Raw genomic sequence first — 20,366 nt, 5'->3', positions numbered from 1 at the left:
AAGGGTACCAGACAGGGATGCCCCTTATCACCCTTGTTATTTAAATTAGCTATTAAACCCTTATCCCGATATCTCCAAACATCAGAAATATTAAGAGGTATTAAGGTGGGACAGTGTCGGACTGGGGTACCTAGGGCCCACCAGTAAAATTTATTTTGGGGCCCACCGTACGGATACATTCCAATATAATAAATAATATAACACTTTTTTTTATATGAACATAGGTGGTTGAGGAGCTGTACATTTAATATATGTATGTAGTGCAGCAAGTCTACTGTGTTATGTGCCACTTGTGCAGGGGTTTGGAGACTAGGGGCCCACCTTGCTCAGGGGCCCACCGGGGGATTCCCCTGTACCCCTGTGGGCCAGTCCGAGCCTGAGTTGGGAGATCAAGAAGTTAGGTTAGCACTATTTGCTGACGATATCATTTTATTTTTGGGTGACCTGACCACACACATCCCTAAAATATTCTCCGCATTGACAGAATTTGGTACATACTCGGGGTATAAAGTAAACCTATCCAAGTGTAAAATGTTAGATCTAAGTGGCAACACAGGCAGAAGGCCCAAGCAACCATAATAAATATCTGGGGATAAAGATAGGCCGATTCCCAGCCTCTTTGTACAACTTGAACTACAAACCCCTACTAGAAAGGATATTCTCTGACTTGAAAAGGTGGGCTAATCTTCCACTCAACTTGGTGGGGAGGTGTCACTTAGTCAAAATGTCATGCTTTGCTAGACTTTTGTACCCCCTACAAACGATACCAGTACTGATAAAACACAAAGATGCAATTGCATTAAATTCACATTTCGTCTCATTTATATGGTCGGGACGGAGGCCCACAAAAGCTCTAGACAACTTATGAGACCTCAAGCAGAGGGTGGAGTAAATTTTGCAAATGTGAGGGGATATAATCTAGCCTGTTTATTACTTCATATTTTGGATTGGAAAAGAAACACCAACTACTACTCCAATCTACCATTAGAAAAGGATATGGGAAGTCCATGGGATCTGATGGCCTTGGTACATTCTCAATTTTCCAATCTCCCACCAATGATAAAATGTTCTACCCTTCTCAGAGATACCCTTATTACATGGAAAACAACACATAAACTATTTAATCTTTCTTTTCGATGTTCTAAACATCTCCCCTTGTGGGGTTCGCCAGAATTCCAAGAGAGAAGAACGAGAAAAGAAAAAGGAATAAACAGGGTAGAGAACTTGATTCATGATCAAGAACCAAGATGGCTAACATTTGAAGAAATATGCGAAAAGTATAACCTCCAAGGCCCCCAACACTTCCCCTACCGGTAAATAATGCATTATTATAGGCAGGGCCGGCCTTAGGTGTTCAGGCGCCCTGTGCGAGCTAACCTTGTGGCGCCCCCCCCCCCCCAAAAAAAAAAAAAAAACACTGCTTGTTGCTGGCATCATGGCATAGGCTGGCTGACTATCCAACCAAGTAGTTACCAGCCCTCACACCCCAAAGGCCGGTGTAATGTTATACTTCCCTAGTTCGTGAGATTTCCCTACCCTCGTCACTTCCGGTCGCACCGGACATGACGTGAGGAGGTGTGCAGCGCCGCGCAGGCGCACAACGACAGGTTAGGGAAATTTCACAGCAGAGTGCGCATGCGCCAGGAGCCTCGCCGGCGGTTAGGGTAGGGAAAAACTATGGGCCAATGCGCAGTGATCGGATGGATGTTTTCAGCTGAACACCGGCCGACACTGCGCATGCACCGGGAGCCTCACCAGCGGTTAGGGAAGGGAAAAATTACGTACGGGCCAGTGCTTTTTCCCTACCCTAAACGCTGGTGAGGCTCCCAGCGCATGCACAGTGTCGGCCGGTGTCCAGCTGAGAAAATTTGTTTCCAATGTAGTATTAATAACTAAACAATTAAATAATAAACATATTGCATTGTCTACTTACCACCAGGACAATAAGATGATCTGGACTCTGGCTGCAGTCTGGCTCTGGGGACTCCATTGTCATTCTCTCCCCCCCCCCCCCCCCTCCCTTGTCACTCTCATTATCCCCCCTCTCCCTTGTCACTCATTATTCCACCCGCCCTCCCTTGTCACGCTCATTATCCCCCCCCCATCACTCTCATTATTCCCCCCCCCATCACTCTCACTATTCCCCCCCCCATCACTCTCATTATTTCCCCCCCCCCATCACTCTCATTATTTCCCCCCCCCCATCACTCTCATTATTTCCCCCCCATCACTCTCATTATTTCCCCCCCCATCACTCTCATTATTCCCCCCCCCCATCACTCTCATTATTTCCCCCCCCATCACTCTCATTATTCCCCCCCCATCACTCTCATTATTCCCCCCCCATCACTCTCACTATCCCCCCCCATCACTCTCACTATTCCCCCCCCATCACTCTCATTATTTCCCCCCCCCATCACTCTCACTATCCCCCCTCATCACTCTCACTATTCCCCCCCATCACTCTCATTATTTCCCCCCCCATCACTCTCATTATTTCCCCCCCCCATCACTCTCATTATTTCCCCCCCCATCACTCTCATTATTCCCCCCCCATCACTCTCATTATTTCCCCCCCCCATCACTCTCATTATTCCCCCCCCCCATCACTCTCATTATTCCCCCCCCCCCATCACTCTCATTATTCCCCCCCCATCACTCTCATTATTCCCCCCCCCCACTCTCATTATTCCCCCCCATCACTCTCATTATTTCCCCCCCCCATCACTCTCATTATTTCCCCCCCCCATCACTCTCATTATTTCCCCCCCCCATCACTCTCATTATTTCCCCCCCCCCCATCACTCTCATTATTTCCCCCCCCATCACTCTCATTATTTCCCCCCCCCCCATCACTCTCATTATTTCCCCCCCCCCATCACTCTCATTATTTCCCCCCCCCCATCACTCTCATTATTCCCCCCCCCATCACTCTCATTATTTCCCCCCCCCCATCACTCTCATTATTTCCCCCCCCCCATCACTCTCATTATTTCCCCCCCCATCACTCTCATTATTTCCCCCCCCCCCCATCACTCTCATTATTTCCCCCCCCCCCATCACTCTCATTATTTCCCCCCCCCCATCACTCTCATTATTTCCCCCCCCCATCACTCTCATTATTTCCCCCCCCCCCCCCCCCCCATCACTCTCATTATTTCCTCCCCCCTCCCCCCTTGTCACTCTCTCTCTTCCCTCCCCCCTTGTCACTCTCTCTCTTTCTTTCCTCCCCCCTCGTCACTCTCTCTTTCTTTCCTCCCCCCTTGTCACTCTCTCTCTTTCTTTCCTCCCCCCTTGTCACTCTAGTGTACCTCTAGTGTAGCGTGGCCGAGCTCTGTTCGATCCGCGGTACAGGAGCATTTGTTTCCTGTACCCGGCCGGACTGACAGGAAGTGCACACTAAGTGAGCACTTCCTGTCAGTCCGGCCGGGTACAGGAAACAAAAGCTCCTGTACCGCGGACCTAACAGAGCTCGGCCACGCTACATTAACAGGCGCAGGCAGGATTCTTTAGAGCGGCAAGCCACTCAGGCGGCGCAGAATGAGGGGCGCCGCCAGCCGCCCCCAACTTATATAAGCAACTTTTTTTTTTTACCGCAACGGGCGCCGGGCGCCCCCTGCTGAATACTTGGGAAAACATAAGTGCCGCCTCGCCTGCCCATATTACATTGCGGGCTGTCGGCCGCCCGGCGCCCCTGTTGCTATGGCGCCCTGTGCGGCCGCACAGCCCGCACACCCCAAAGGCCGGCCCTGATTATAGGTCAAAGCAATTAGATATTGTCAGAGAGGCTCACTGGAATGCATTTGATACTCTCCTTACTTCCAATGACAGATACTCCATATCAGATTTGTATGCCTTCATTAGGACCAAGCTGCTCTCAGGGAACATCCATTCCATTTATAAAGGTTGGGCAAAGCAATTGGATGAGGAGGAGGTGGGAAGAGAGATACCGTAGTTAGTTGGTGGATAGACTTTAGAAAACATATCCTATTTGAAAATTGGAGGGAAAACCAATTGAAAATCATGCATAGGGCAATCTATGCATTTAATTTGCCTCCATCGGCCCTTATGCCAAACAGGCAAACCCAATGCCCAAAATGTCAAGAACAAAAATCTGATTTGTACCATGGGCTTTGGAGCTGCAAACAATTGAAAGCCTTCTGGGATGACACTCGTCAAGCAATCTTATGGGTCCCAATGACTGCAAAATGGCATTGTTTCATTCCTACAGTAAAAGTCCAGCTCTACAACAGGCAAAGCCACCCATCTGTCTCCCATAGCACATATCATTATCATGGCGGCAAAGAAATGCATATTAGGTAACTGGTTACTTCCACAACTCCCAATTTCTAAACAGGTAATTATGACCACCCAAAAAATATTGTGGATAGAACAATTACAAGCAAACAAAGATACAGAAAACCCGACAAAAAGTTTTTTTAAGAAATGGAAATAATTTATTATCTGTTATTGTGAAGACAGGGAGAGAGAGCAGCTAGTGGATCCCTTTAGACATGCCGAATGGTACTTATTAGAAGAGCTCAAAGGTACTTTAGGGAAATTAAAATAAGGAAGCACCTAGAGAGTTGGTATAAAAGAACATGATACTTCTGACAAAGGAAATGTTCGCTTACACATTGTTCTCTGTATTTTAAAGTAACAGACTCAAAGGGAAATATATGTTATGTTAAAACTGTACATTGTTTCGTATAAATCTTGATTGTTAACTAGCAGATACAATATTATATATGTTAATATTGTTTATTTTGTTAAAATGTCAAATCAAATATTTTTATTTTTAATTTTTTTAAAAGGACTTTTGTGGCCCTATTAGCTAGCATTTGGTGTCCCTAACTGTCCCTGCTCCAAAATGCAACCTCTCCCTACGCTGGCAAAACACATAATGTGAAATGGCTGCCAGATCGGGTTCTGTTATAGGGTTGGGGGTGTGTCCATGTGTTGAAACGTCTCAATTGACTGTCTTGTCCCACCTGATGGATGTGCCATAGGTCAAAGTTCGGCGCTATGCAAAAACATATGGCGCGTGCGATTATCGCCATATGTTCGCATGTTCGGCGAATCGCGAATGGGCAAAGTTTGCCGCGAAACGACCGCCGGGCAAACCGCAAGGCCATCTCTAGGGGTTAATAGTTGTATCGGCAAAGCAGCATACAGATAAAGTCGATAAGTGAGTCCTACCTTATCTACAAGCCCAACTTTTTTGTTTTACGTGAGCACCCATCTTTTGTACTCCCTGATAATTCTAACGAGTGGGGGAAACGCGTCGGGGTGACAGGGTACTTTCTTCAGGGCTAACCAGGGTAATCCAGGATAGGTACGAGGACGGGAGGTCACCACCATCAGGTAATACCTCTGGGCTGAGGATTAATCAGGAATATAATAGGGATAGTACTGTCCCTGTAACTATTGATATCCTCTGGTTTATCTAATCCTGGACCCTTTTCCATCCTATTTAGAGAATATGTTTATTGGTTGACCGGTGTAGGTCATTTTAAATGTATCGATAAAATCTATAGTTTTAAGGGTTCGTTTATTGGTAATAGTTGCATCCAAAGAAATGGAAAGCAAGCCAGCTTAGGGCAGGCTTCACAAGTATTTTTTATATTTAGAAAAATATACTTACTTGCAGTTAAGTGAGAATTTGAAGTCAGTACGAGACAATGTCAGTTATTGAAATAAGAGCCTTTAGGCCATATGGCCGGTCCTTTTTCCGAGCCCCTTATCCCAAATTTTCAGGTGTCACTATTGGGATTGGTCCCAAAGAAGGAGGTGGAAAATTTTTGTTTGATACACCACCTGTTTTTTCTGCCTGAAGCTTTGGTCAATGAGATTCTGAGATTTTATTACTAATGATCTATCCTCAGAATAGGTCATGGGTATCTGATCGGTGGGAGTCTGACACTCAGGACCCACGCCGATCAGCTGTATGAAGAGAAGGCGCCGATGCTCCTGTGAGCGCCGCTGCCTTCTCCGTGCTTACCAAGCATGGTGCCGTACATTGTATAGCGGCTATGCTTGGTATCACGCTGAGCCCCATTCATTTCTATGGGGCTGAGCTGCTCTTAGGCCACGTGACTGATGAACGGGTTGTCACTCGCCCCCAGGACAAGCTGTGAAGAGGCCACATCGCCAGTGCGAGCAACGGTCCCTTCTCAAACAACTGATTAGCAGGGATCCCAGGTGTTGGACCCCCACCAATCAAATACCTCCCCTCTGGATAGGTCATCAGTATTTTAGTCTCAGAAAACCCCTTTAAGTATAAATCGTTTGATAAAGCCGTTGATTTGGTGCGTAAGGCTGGTCAAGAGTAGTGATGAGCGAACTTCTGTTTTAGTTCGGCGTCTAAAGTTCGGCTTCCAGTTAGCGGAGAATCCCAATATGGATTCCTAATACCGTTGTGGTCCGTGGTAGCGGAATCAATAATCGGCCATTATTGATTCCGCTACCACGGACCACAGCGGTATTAGGAATCCATATCGGGATTCTCCGCTAACCGGAAGCCGAACTTTAGACGCCGAACTTAAAACAGAAGTTCGCTCATCACTAGTCAAGAGCTCTCTTAGCAAAATCTAACATAGAATTGCCCTTTTGCTTGTTGCCGGTGCGTTCTGAGTGTTTCCCCCTGTTTGGGGAATCCGTTTTGTGTAGCTATGTGTTTGTTCATGTATTTCATGTCATTATTGAATTATTTAGTTCATGTTGGGAGTGGTTATTGCATTTTGAAACCAGTGTCTCATCAGTAATCCACTGTTTGGATGATTTCTTATTCGTTGGCCCTCCAGATTCTCCCGTTGTGGTTATCTGTTGCACTCCGTTTGTTCTTTGGTGGATCAGTTGGGTGTACTGCTTTCAGCTGACAAGACCGAAGGTCCGGTTATATACTTATCGTTTCTTGGTATTAAGATTGATACGGTACAGGGTATTTTCTATGTCTCATTTGGTGTCCACAGTGGATCAAATGGTTGTTGTAGAACGGGTTACTTTACATCAGATGCAGGTATGGTTAGGCTTGCTAGTCTTTACATGTAAAGTAATACTCGTGGGCAGGGTTTGTTCCTGTCCTTTATCGTTGTGGACAGTAGGTGAGTCTAACCCTCATCATTTCATTAGGATTACCAAATCTATAAAGGTGCTGGGGTGTTATTGATGTGGCAAGCCTTTCAACATTTGCCACATTAAGACTGTTTTATCTTTCTAGACGCAGCTGGGACTTTGTAGACGCAGCGTTTGGCCTCCTGCTTGGCAGGAATTCGGTTTATTGTGGAATTTGACTCTGCTCAAGTTTTTTCCCATTGTACTTGCTGTTGAGTTTTGGGGTGAATAAGTGGATATTGTCCGACCAGAAGACTATGTCTATAATTCAAGTGGTTAACGTTCAGTCGGCCCCCTTGTTGCCGGTTCATTATAGGAGAAGATCAATTAAAATAATGGAGGCTCCGTCTCCATCAAATCTTGGAAATAAATGCCAACGGATGGACCTCACTGACTATATTGGGATCTGGTTTCTTTTAGAAAGACCCGCCATTTTATTGAACAAGAAAACGCAGCATGCTGTGCTATTCTGTCCTGTTGTTTTTTTTTTTAACAGAATCTGTAAATGAGACTCCTCCAATACCAATGTGGGCAAAATATGGTCTTCTGTGCATAAAATCAGTCAGATCATACTTGCTCTCTGATTGGGGTCTTTTTTCCAGAGTAGAAGTGAGAAGATGATCACGTAGCCCTCTACTCATCTAATTAGACTGTTTTATTGATGCCACGACCCAGACATTTACCAGTGTCCTGATCACAATTTCAGATTAGTCGCATCAAACACACAGACATCAGTAAAGTTTACATTTTACACGGTCCTCCTGTCCATACCTGATCTAGCAAAACACGTGGAACGCTTCTCTAGCGATACCAACTGAAAGTAAGATCTAATAGATTTCAGACAGAAGACAATTTCTTTCACTGACGGTCGCCATAAGCCATCGTTTTCAATTAGTTTTAGAGAATAGACCAGTATGACAAACCAGGCAAACTGGGCTCCTGCATAGGGCTGCACAGTTCAGGGGCTGCAGTAAACAAGGTACAGGGGATGGATTTTTCACAGCTTTCTGGTTATTTGCTTCGTCATTCATTATACCTGAGCACAGGTGAGGCCGGGGCAGCATTTTTGGCTGTATTTTAAATTAAAACGACAAGAAAAATTTTGATTTGATCAAATAACACCCAAATCCACTGCCCCTTCTTACCCGTGTAAGTTTGGCTGGTATTTTTTGTTGGGAAAGGTGGCAACTAGAGATGAGCCACGAAAGCTTCGGATGATATATCCAAAGTCGCTTCATTTAAAACTTATAATACTGTACAGAGATCCGTCTCCGTACAGTATGGGCTCCGATGAGCCGAAGTTTGTTATTCACAAAGTCCCACGTGACTTCATTGAATAACTTTGGTAATTGATTTTTTAAGTGGAAAACCACTTCAAAATCTGAAACCGAACCCGGCTTCGGTTCCGAGGTACCAGTTGGTAGCTCAGAACGCGCGACTTCGCAAATAACTAACTTCAGCTCATTGGAGCCCATACATTTTAATACTGTGCGGAGACGGATCGCCGTACAGTATTAATCCGAATTTTTGAACAAAGCGACTTCGGATGTAGCATCCAAAGCTCGCTTCGCTCATCTCTAGTGGCAACCCTAAGCCTATGTGGATAAACGGCATGGCATGGAAACGCTATCGACTCCAATCCCATGTACCGCTGTAGTATTCAACTGTATCCCTATCAAAAGTATTACCTTTTGTGTTTAAAGGAGGGCTCCGTCTAGACTGACGTTTAAAATAAAAAATGCGGACTGAGAGGGGGAACTGCACGGAGACACTGTAGTCAAATGGCATTTCCCCTTCTCTGCTGTCAGCCCAGGGTCCATCCTGCTTTGCGCTTAATCATGGTTTACAGACTCACAGGGGCGGACTGGGAAGTTAAAGTGGCCCTGGAAAAAATACTAAAAGTGGCCCCGTTTTGTACTTAGGTCCACACTGATGGAAGACACGGGCCAGCAATACCATATTGTGGCACATTATACCATCTCAGCAGAGCCAAATACCACAGTCCATCAAAAATACATCCCCAAAAGCTTCCACTGGCTGGCCGTGAGGAGGGCCCAGGCAGCCCCCTGTAAGGTCTATGGCCAATCCGCCCCTGGTTGCTCGGCATACACTGCCTAACATCCAGTCATGTTGAAGGTCTCGTTGGCAGAACTTGTCTAGCAACTAAGTCTACTTTCACACTAGCTTTTTGGCTTTCCGTTTGCGACATCCGTCATGGGCTCTCACAAGCGGTCCAAAACGGATCAGTTTGGCCCCAATGCATTCTGAATGGAAAAGGATCCGCTCAGAATGCATCAGTTTGCCTCAGTTCCGTCTCCATTCTGCTTTGGAGGCGGACACCAGAATGCTGCTTGCAGCGTTTTACTGTTCGCTTGACGAAACTGAGCCAAACTGATCCGTCCTGGCACACAATGTAAGTCAATGGGGAAGGATCCGTTTTTTCTGACACAATCTGGCACAATAGAAAACGGATCCATCCCTCATTGGACTTTCAATGGAGTTTGTGACGGATCCCTCTTGGCTATGTTACAGATAATACAAACGGATCCGTTCATGATGAATGCATGCGGTTGTATTATTGTAACGGATCCGTTTTTGCAGATCCATGACGGATTCGCCCAAAACACGAGCGTGAAAGTAGCCTAATCTGTTTCAGGATACCTAGTTCAAGAAGAAAACTGCTATTGAACTGAAAACAAGAAAAAAGGCAAGCAGACAAGTACCCATCCTGATACGTGTGCCCCCGACTGCCAGGCCACGTTACACCAATCTGTTTCTGAGAAGACTTCAACTGCGCACAATATAATGACAAATCTGCTGATGGCCTGTAGCGGGAATGAAAATATGTAAAATCTGTGTAACAAGTTAATCTGCAAAATCTATTAAAAACGTGGTATTTTCCATTTCTAGGAATCACTGCAGCCTAATGGAAGGCTTTAGTCTTCAGTCAGATGGCGCCCTCTAATGGATTATGTTGTTTCTGCATATCATGAAACAGACCAGCTACAGATGTGCTTTTCACCTGTGAGGGCACTTGAAATATTACAGGGGTTTCCCTGAGCTGTACCCCATCTATTAGGCTGGGTTCAGACCTGAGCGTTTTACAGCGCGTTCCTACGCGCTGTAAAACGCTCAACAGGCAAGAACCAATGATTCCCTATGGGAATGGTTCTCACCTGAGCGTTTTACAGCGCGTACGATCGCGCTGTAAAACGCCCGACGCCCCAAGAAGTACATGAGCTTCTTTGGGGCGTCTTGTCGCGCGTTCCCGTACATAGACTTCAGCGGGAACGCGCGACAATGGGCGTTCGCTTGTCTCTGTATGCGCGATTGCAAACGCCCGTACAATCGCGCATACAGAGCGTACGTTCAGTACGCTCAGGTCTGAACCCAGCCTTAGACTAATCAGAGAGCTGAGAATGGCTTTATGTCGTGGCTGACCACAGCATTCTTCACAATGAGTAGACATCCTCAGGCCTCGGTGGGCTCTGGGTAATGGAGTGGTATTTCGATCGTAAAGATTTGTAGCATATCTTGTGGAAATGCCATAAATGTCTGATAGATGTGGTCATACCTATCTCTAGAAAGCAGTCCCCCATAACACCATCTCACCTGAAGGCGTCGACTAAGGGTACTTTCACATTTGCTGCAGAGTGATCCGGCAGGCAGTTCTGTCGCCGGAACTGCCTGCCGGATCCGTCAAAACGTATGCAAACCGATGGCATTTGTAAGACTGATCAGGATCCTGATATGTCTTACAAATGCATTGAAATGCCGGATCAGTCTTTCCAGCGTCATCCGGAAAAACGGATCCGGCATTTATTTTTTTCGGTACACGGATACAGCATTGCAGTATTTTGAATGCTGGATCCGGCACTAATACATTCCTATGGGAAAAAATGCTGCGATCCGGCATTCAGGCAAGTGTTCAGTTTTTTTGTCCGGAGATAAAACCGCAGCATGCTGCGGTATTATCTCCGTCCTGAAAAGTAAAAAAGACTGAACTGAAGACATCCTGATGCATCCTGAATGGATTGCTCTCCATTCAGAATGCATTAGGATAAAACTGATCAGTTCTTTTTCGGATTTGAGCCTCTAGGACGGAACTGAGTGCCGGAAAAGAAAAACGCTAGTGTGAAAGTACCCTTATTAATGTAATTTTATGGAACTATTTCCACTCCTTACTCCGGTAACTGAGGATCTGTTATGAATACATACTCCTGTAAATGAGGATCCGTGATAAATTAGGGCTGAAACGATTACTCAAATTAATCGATTAAGGCTACTTTCACACTTGCGGCAGTGTGATCCACCGGGCAGTTCCATTGTCAGAACTGCCCACCGGATCCGCCGATCTGCATGTCACTGAAAGCATTTGTGAGACGTATCCGGATACGGATCCGTCTCACAAACGCATCGCAAGAACGGATCCGTCTCTCCGCTTGTCATGCGGACAGACGGATCCGTCTTGTATCTTTTTTCACATGCTGGAAAAGAAAAACGCTAGTGGGAAAGTACCCTAAGGCTGGGTTCACACGGGCGAGATTTCTGCATGGGTGCAATGCGTGAGGTGAACGCATTGCACCCGCACTGAATCCGGACCCATTCATTTCTATGGGGCTGTGCACATGAGCGGTATTTTTCACGCATCACTTGTGCGTTGCGTGAAAATCGCAGCATGCTCTATACTGTGTGTTTTTCACGCAACGCAGGCCCTATAGAAGTAAATGGGGCTGCATGAAAATCGCAAGCATCCGTAAGCAAGTGCGGATGCGGTGCGATTTTCACGTATGGTTGCTAGGTGACAGTCTATTCACTGTATTATTTTCCCTTATAACATGGTTATAAGGGAAAATATTAGCATTCTTTAATACAGAATGCTTAGTAGAAGGTCAATTGAGGGTTAAAAAAAATATTTAATATTAACTCACCTCCTCCTCCTCTTGATCGCGTAGTTGCCGATCTCTTCTTACTTCTTTAATCATGAGCTGCCAACTAAAGGAACTGTGGTGACGTCACATCACATGGTCCATCACCGTGGTGATGGACCATGTGATTGAACCACGTGATGAGCTCAGTGACGTCACCACAGGTCCTTTGACAGGTCCTGAAGAAAGAACAGGAGACCAGCAGCTACGCGATCAATTGGAGGAGGCGAGTAAAAAAATTTTTTGAACCCTCAATTGACCTTCTACTAAGCATTCTGTATTAAAAAATTCTATTAATTTCCCTTATAACCGTGTTATAAGGGAAAATAATTACATCTACACAACACCGAACCCAAACCTGAACTTCTGTGAAGAAGTTCGGGTCTGGGTACCACATTCAGTTTTTTTATCACGCGGGTGCAATGCGTTTTGCACGCGCGTGATAAAAAAACTGAATGTGGTACCTGAACAACGGAATGCAATCGCAGTCAAAACTGACTGAAATCGCGTACCTACTCGCACGGGTTTGCGGCAATGCACCCGGGACGCATCCTGAGCCAAAACGTGACGCCCGTGTGAACCCAGTCTAACTTAACACAAAAAAATCCTTAATGCAAATTTTTTGCATCGATGATTCGTTTGTGCCATGTGACCATGGAGTGTGAGTGAAGAGCTTGCTATTACTCACGCTCCGTGGTCAAACGCCTGCCCGCACGGCACTGCTCTGGATCCTGACGTACACACATCGTCAGGACATAGTGCGCGCTTACGTGCACTATGAGCTGATGCTGTGTTGGTGGCACTGCTGTAGGAACTAATTGCATTGGAGGGGGAACTGATGGAACTGGGGGAGGAACTAATGTCACCAGAGGGGGAACTGATGGCATTGAGGGGAGGGAGACTGATGGCAGGGGAGCTGATGAGTTTCTATAGAAAACGTTCTTTTAATTAGCTTTTTCTTATTAGAGTACTCTATTAGGCCTCATGCACACAACAGTTTTTTTTCACGGTCCGCAAAAACGGGGTCCATAGGTCCGTGACTGTTTTTTCGTCCGTGGGTCTTCCTTGATTTTTGGAGGATCCACGGACATGAAAAAAAAAGTCGTTTTGGTGTCCGCCTGGCCGTGCAGAGCCAAACGGATCCGTCCTGAATTACAATGCAAGTCAATGGGGACGGATCCGTTTGACGTTGACACAATATGGTGCAATTGCAAACTGATCCGTCCCCATTGACTTTCAATATAAAGTCAGGAGTCCCTTTTATACCATCGGATCGGAGTTTTCTCTAATCCGATGGTATATTTTAACTTGAAGCGTCCCCATCACCATGGGAACGCCTCTATTTTAGAATATACTGTCTGATATGAGTTACATCGTGAAACTCAGATCCGACAGTATATTCTAACACAGAGGCGTTCCCATGGTGATGGGGACGCTTCAGGTTAGAATATACTAAAAAAACTGTGTACATGACTGCCCCCTGCTGCCTGGCAGGTGCTGCCAGGCAGCAGGGGGCAGACCCCCCCCCCCCCTGTTTTTGACTCATTGGTGGCCAGTGCGGCCGGCCCCCCTCCTCCCCTGTAGTTAACTCATTGGTGGCCAGTGGGCCCCCCTCCCTCCCCTGTAGTTAACTCATTGGTGGCCAGTGGGCCCCCCTCCCTCCCCTGTAGTTAACTTGTTGGTGGCCAGTGGGCCCTCTCCCCTCCCTCCCCCTCCTAATTAAAATTTCCCCCCCCTATCATTGGTGGCAGTGGAGAGTACCAATCGGAGTCCCAGTTTAATCGCTGGGGCTCCGATCTGTAACCATGGCAACCGGGACGCTACTGCAGTCCCGGTTGCCATGGTTACTTACCTGCGATGTCTGTGTCCGGCCGGGAGCTCCTCCTACTGGTAAGTGACAGATCATTAGGCAATGCGCCGCACAGACCTGTCACTTACCAGTAGGAGGAGCTCCCGGCCGGACACAGACATCGCAGCTCGCAGGTAAGTATAATGCTTCTACAAATTGCTAAGTAACCATGGCAACCGGGACTGCAGTAGCGACCCGGTTGCCATGGTTACCGATCGGAGCCCCAGCGATTAAACTGAGATTCCGATCGGTACTCTCCACTGCCACCAATAATAGGGGGGGGGGGATTTTAATTAGGAGGGGGAGGGAGGGGAGAGGGCCCACTGGCCACCAACGAGTTAACTACGGGGGAGGGAGGGGGGCCCACTGGCTACCAACGAGTTAACTACAGGGGAGGGAGGGGGGGGCCCACTGGCTACCAATGAGTTAACTACAGGGGAGGGGGGGGGGGGCGGCCGCACTGGCCACCAATGTGTTAACTACAGGGGGGGGTCTTCCCCCTGCTGCCTGGCAGCACCTGCCAGGCAGCAGGGGGCAGTCATGTACACAGTTATTTTAGTATATTCTAACCTGAAGCATCCCAATCACTATGGGAACGCCTCTGTGTTAGAATATACTGTCGGATCTGAGTTTTCACGAAGTGAAAACTCAGCTCTGAAAAAGCTTTTATGCAGACGGATCTTCGGATCCGTCTGTATGAAAGTAACCTACGGCCACGGATGCCAATCTTGTGTGCATCCGTGTTCTTTCACGGACCCATTGACTTGAATGGGTCCGTGAACCGTTGTCCGTCCAAAAAATAGGACAGGTCATATTTTTTTGATGGACAGGATACACGGATCACGGTCTCGGCTGCAAAACGGTGCATTTTCCGATTTTTCCACGGACCCATTGAAAGTCAATGGGTCCGCGAAAAAAAAATAAAAACGGCACAAAGGCCACGGATGCACACAACGGTCGTGTGCATGAGGCCTTAATCGGTAGAATACTCGATGACTAAAATAATCAATAACTGCAGCCCTATTAGAAATACATACTCCTTTCACTTCTGTTCCATTTGGACAAAAAAAAAAAACTGTCAATCAGCAGCAGGTGGGCGGGGAGAGTCAGGAGCTCATGAATATTCAGGACTCATCATTATGAGCTGGAGCTTTTCAATACAAGATGTTGGCAGATTGACTGGGTCAATTAAAGAAAGTGAGCCAGCATTTTGCTAAGAGAATCAGTCTCTTATTTATGTTGCCCTTAGTTAGGACACCATAAAACTGGTGACAGGTTCCCTTTAACGTATAATTCTGCCTGTCTATCGGTTCCTATTACTTCCACATTTGCAATATTAATCTTCACCTTTTGATGTGTTTGTCTGTTGTAGCTATTAAGCTTTCTTTATTGGTGAAGGTCGGTGCTTCTTGCGGTCCTGTGCACGGTGTAAGATCAGATATCATGTAGGTTGATGAGGACAGCTATATATCAGCAGCGGAGGGGTGTCTGCTCCGGCCCTCAAGTCTGCTACTAATCCTTAATGGAAAACTGAATGTGCTGTAACAGGGCACTGGTCTCTACTAAGGAATCTTTGCCAAATTGATCGGCTGCCTGGAAAATCGGAACCGAGTCTCAAAAATGTGACAGGTGCAAAATGGATAGAGCTAAACTTGGCTACACTTGACTGGGGACGGTTCCTCCAGAGGTGGCAGTGCAAGTCTAGGATGAGGCAGTCATTAGGCAGAATTAACACACATAAAAAAAGCTTAAAGGTGTTGTGCAAGAATGGAAAAACGAATCAAACCAGCAAAGAAGGCAATATGGACAATCACAATATATTAGTATATGTCTTGTATTTACTTTGTCTACATGATAAATGCCATTTGCTGAAGCCAGCCAACCCCTTTAACTGCTTACATGGCCATAAATATCTGCTAGGAACATTTCCATGACGTGTCACCCTGAAGAACCTTAGGACCCGAAGCCTGTGTTACCCAGCTGGCACACACATTGCTGAGGCAAGCTGAACACGAGAGATTGACTTTCCATTAAGTAACTGCAGTTGTGACTGAGCAGCAGGTAATGAGGTGACTGGTGATCATCTTCCTGTTATAGAAACGTGACATGCCACCACAGTCATCTTGGCAAGACAACTTGTGTAACTGGAAGTATTAACACGTGGATTATGTATGAAGTAATGCAAGTCCATCTGTGGCCTGCAGAGAACTGACAAATGATGCCTAGTGCTGGATCTAGGGGGTGGGGCATGACAAGAGAACCCTGGTGGCATGCCCCGCCAAAAATTAGGTTGTAAATGTCTATCCTGTGGGCACATGTCCTCTGTGTGTTGCCCCTTAGGCTACTTTCACACTAGCGGCAGGATGGATCCGACAGGCTGTTCACCCTGTTGGATCCGTCCTGCCGCTATATCCCCATTGACTATAATGGGGACGGGGGAGGAGCTCCAGGGCAGCACGGCAGTTCGCGGTGAGAGGCCGCCGGACTAAAAAGTCGGACATGCAGTACTTTTAGTCCGGCGGCCTTTCGCCGTGCTGCACCGGAGCTCCGCCCCCTGTCCCCATTAAAGTCAATGGAAACGGAGTGGCGGTCCGGCGAAATAGCGTCAGGATGGATCCGACAGGGTGAACAGTCTGTCGGATCCGTCCTGCCGCTAGTGTGAAAGTACCCTTAGTGACCACCACGCATTCCAAGAGCTATAACTTTTTGTTTTCTCATCAATCTACTTGTATGAGGTCTTATTTTTTGCAGTACAAGTTAAAGGGGTATTCCCATCACAATGATCACTGTTAAATCTGTTAATGATTTGACAGTGATCATTTTTGTAAATACATCTAATTACCCAATTCCCACCCTTTTTGAGAAAATAAGTCCCCTCTTACCTGATCATTGTCTTTCGTCTCCAATGGTTACGGCCACCTCTCCTGTCGAATCCCGCCGGGCCGCGCTGGCCCAGAAGACTGAAAATGTTCTCCCGGCCGGGCAATGTCCTGAACGCGCACGCCGCCGCGCATGCTCCATGATGACTTCTTCCTAGTATAGTAAAGAGCCGCGAACGCGCACGCCGGCTCTGTACTATACAGGCCAGGCATAAGTCACCATGGCGCATGTTCAGGACATTGCGCGACCTAGCCAGGAGAAAATCTTCAGTCTTCTGCGCAAGTGCGGCCCGGCCGGGAGAAGACGTCAATCAAGCCCAGCCGAATCCAGGAAGTGAACGTCACGGCTCAACGAAGGTAAGTATGAAAAGTGAAGATGGGAATACCCCTTTAAGGTTTTTAATGCACCATTTTGGGTACATGTAATGATTGATTAAATCCAGTTGTTTAGCTAAAACCCCCTTTGTTTATGTCAGCAATAGTGGTCACTAAGGGGTAAAGGAGGGAAATGAACAGCACATGTTATCCGCCTGCAGTTATTTACCCAACAGATCTTAAAGGGGTTCTCCAGGAATTAAGAAAATGAATGAAATAAAAATGATGTACAGTCCTGATCAAAAGTTTAAGACCACTTGAAAAATGGCAAAAAATCATATTTAGCATGGCTGGATCTTAACAAGGTTCCAAGTAGAGCTTCAACATGCAACAAGAAGAAATGGGAGTGAGACAAAACATTTTTTGAGCATTCAATTTAATGAAAACAACGAATAAACTGAAACAGGCTGTTTTTCAGCTGATCAAAAGTTTAGGACCACACGTCCCAAAAAAACCTAAACCCCCCTCCCCCCAAAACAGAAATCCAACTTCCAAACATGAACTCAGTAATGAGTAGCTCCGCCGTTCTTGTTTATCACTTCCAAAATTTGTTTCGGCATGCTTGATGCAAGCGTTTCCCTGAGGTGAGTGGGAACATTTCTCCAAGTGGTGAAGACGGCCACACGAAGGCCATCTACTGTCTGGAACTGTTGTCCATTTTTGTAAACTTCCCTTGCCACCCATCCCCAAAGGTTCTCAATTGGATTTAGATCAGGGGAACACGCAGGATGGGCCAAAAGAGTGATGTTATTCTCCTGGAAGAAGTCCCTTGTCCTGCGGGCATTGTGTACTGTAGCGTTGTCCTGTTGAAAAACCCAGTCGTTACCACACAGACGAGGGCCCTCAGTCATGAGGAATGCTCTCTGCAACATCTGGACATAGCCAGCGGCCGTTTGACGCCCCTGCACTTCCTGAAGCTCCATTGTTCCACTGAAGGAAAAAGCACCGCAGACCATTATGGCGCCCCCTCCACTGTGGCACGTAGAAAACATCTCAGGTGGGATCTACTTGTCATGCCAGTAACGCTGGAAACCGTGAGGACCTTCAAGGTTACATTTTTTCTCATCAGAGAATAAAACTTTCTTCCACCTTTGAATGTCCCATGTTTGGTGCTCTCTTGCAAAGTCCAAACGAGCAGTTCTGTGGCGTTCAAGGAGACAAGGTCTTTGAAGATGTTTTTTGTTTTTGAAGCCCTTCAGTCTCAGATGCCGTCTGATGGTTATGGGGCTGCAGTCAGAACCAGTAAAGGCCTTAATTTGGGTCACGGATCATCCAGTGTCTTGACGGACAGCCAATTGGATCCTCCGGCTCAGTGCTGATGACATTTTTTGGGGTCTTCCACTTGACTTTTTTGTTCCATAACCCTCAGGATCATTTAAGAAATTCCAAATGACTGTCTTACTGCGTCCCACCTCAGCAGCGATGGCGCGCTGTGAGAGGCCCTGCTTATGCAGTTCAACAAACCGACCACGTTCAAAAAGGGAGAGTTTTTTTTGCCTTTGCCATCACAACGTGTGACTACCTGACAGAACATGACAATGAATCCACATCTTTGCACAGATTTGGCCTTTAGAAGGCAAGTGGTCCTAAAATTTTGATCAGCTGAAAAACAGCCTGTTTTAGTTTAATCGTTATTTTCAATTAATTGAATGCTCAAAAAATGTTTTTCCTCACTCCCATTTCTTCTTGTTGCATGTTGAAGCTCTACTTGGAACCTTGTGAACATCCAACAATGTAAAATATGATTTTTTGCCATTTTTCAAGTGGTCTTAAACTTTTGATCGGGACTGTATTAAGAATGCTATTATTTTCCCTTATAACCATGTTATAAGGGAAAATAATAAAATCTACAGGACACCTAACCCAAAGCCGAACTTCTGTGAAGAAGTTCGGGTCTGGGTACCAAACATGCCGATTTTACTCAAGCAGGTGCAAAACGTATTAAAACGTTTTGAAAATCGTGCATTTTCCCGCAACACACCAGCATCCTATCCGGCCCTCACACGCGACACACGTGTGAAAGAGGCCTGAGGGTTACATAGCATCATAAATCAATATAATGCTATTTGACCCCCGGCAGCGCTAGGAGGTCAGGTCGCAATGCGTTGCGGACTCGCTGCGGGAGGAACGCTCGTCTGCAAGGGGCCTAACAGTTCTCACAATGATAGCCTCAGTGCCCCCATAAGGCTACATGCATACGACCGCATGGCATCCGTTTTTTTGCAGATCCATTATATATGCCTATCCTTGTCCGCAAAACAGACAAGAATAGAACATGCTCAATTTTTTTTGCAGAATGGAACCACGGACAACGGAAAACAAACGGTTGAATAGCCGCATTTTTTAACAGCTCCATAGAAATTAATGGGTCAGCATCCTATCCGTAAAACAAAAAAAAACACGGAACGGACGCGGAAACAAAATACGTTCGTGTGCATGAGGCCTAACACTGCTAAATCTACTGAGGTGGGGAAACTAATGTGTGCACAGGGCTTACAAATGGACGTCATATACTGAGGACCTGTCTGTTCTGTAACAACGACACCATATTTACAGACCTGCAGGTGTGACCTTCCTTACCTCCCCCTTGGTTCCAGATAATCCAAAATATGTCCCATGATATGCTTTGAAAAAAAGTTATTTGCGTACTCACAACGCCCAACAGTTTGACGCAAATAGTTATTTTCTATAGCAAATCATCTCACGTCACTGTCACTCACTTTGGGATATTGCGAACAAAGAGGAAAGGTAAGAAAGGACACGTCTATATTATATCAAAACAAGGTCCTGGCTAGAGAGCCCCAATATTATAACGCAAGTCAATGGGGGAGATTTATCAAAACCAGTGTAAAGTAGAACTAGCTTAGTTGCCCATAGCAACCAATCAGATTCTACCTTTCATTTTTCAGCGCTCCTTTGGAAAATGAAAGGCGGATTCTGATTGGTTGCTATGAGCAACTAAGCCAGTTTTGATAAATCTCCCCCCATGTGTGACTTAGTTACGCAAAGAATGCCCTATAATGGGCCATAATGGAATCCAGAAAGAGCTACTGAAAATATCTTCTAGCAGTAACATTCTAACAAAAGTGAGAAAACGATGCATGACCATTGATACATAACTCAATACCAAAAGGGATCAAAAAATCTGCCTAAAATTATTAAGAAAAGTATTAAGAAACTGCACGAAAAATATACGCGTGATTTATAAACAGCAATATGGCA

At 46.2% G+C, this 20,366-nt stretch overlaps 1 protein-coding gene across 1 annotated transcript in view; it reads right to left on the bottom strand.

Annotated features, from left to right (window-relative positions):
- GDAP1L1 (ganglioside induced differentiation associated protein 1 like 1) overlaps window positions 1-1,986 on the bottom strand; it is a 95,263-nt gene extending 93,277 nt beyond the window's left edge. Inside the window, exon 1 of the mRNA XM_044298309.1 lies at window positions 1,934-1,986. The gene's annotated coding sequence lies outside the window, so the exon portion shown is untranslated. The remainder of the gene's footprint in view (window positions 1-1,933) is intronic.
- Window positions 1,987-20,366: the final 18,380 nt, after the last annotated feature.

The sequence above is a fragment of the Bufo gargarizans genome, chromosome 6, assembly GCF_014858855.1.
Source record: "Bufo gargarizans isolate SCDJY-AF-19 chromosome 6, ASM1485885v1, whole genome shotgun sequence".
Taxonomy (NCBI): Eukaryota; Metazoa; Chordata; class Amphibia; order Anura; family Bufonidae; genus Bufo; species Bufo gargarizans.
This window is presented reverse-complemented; position numbering and strand designations above follow the sequence as displayed.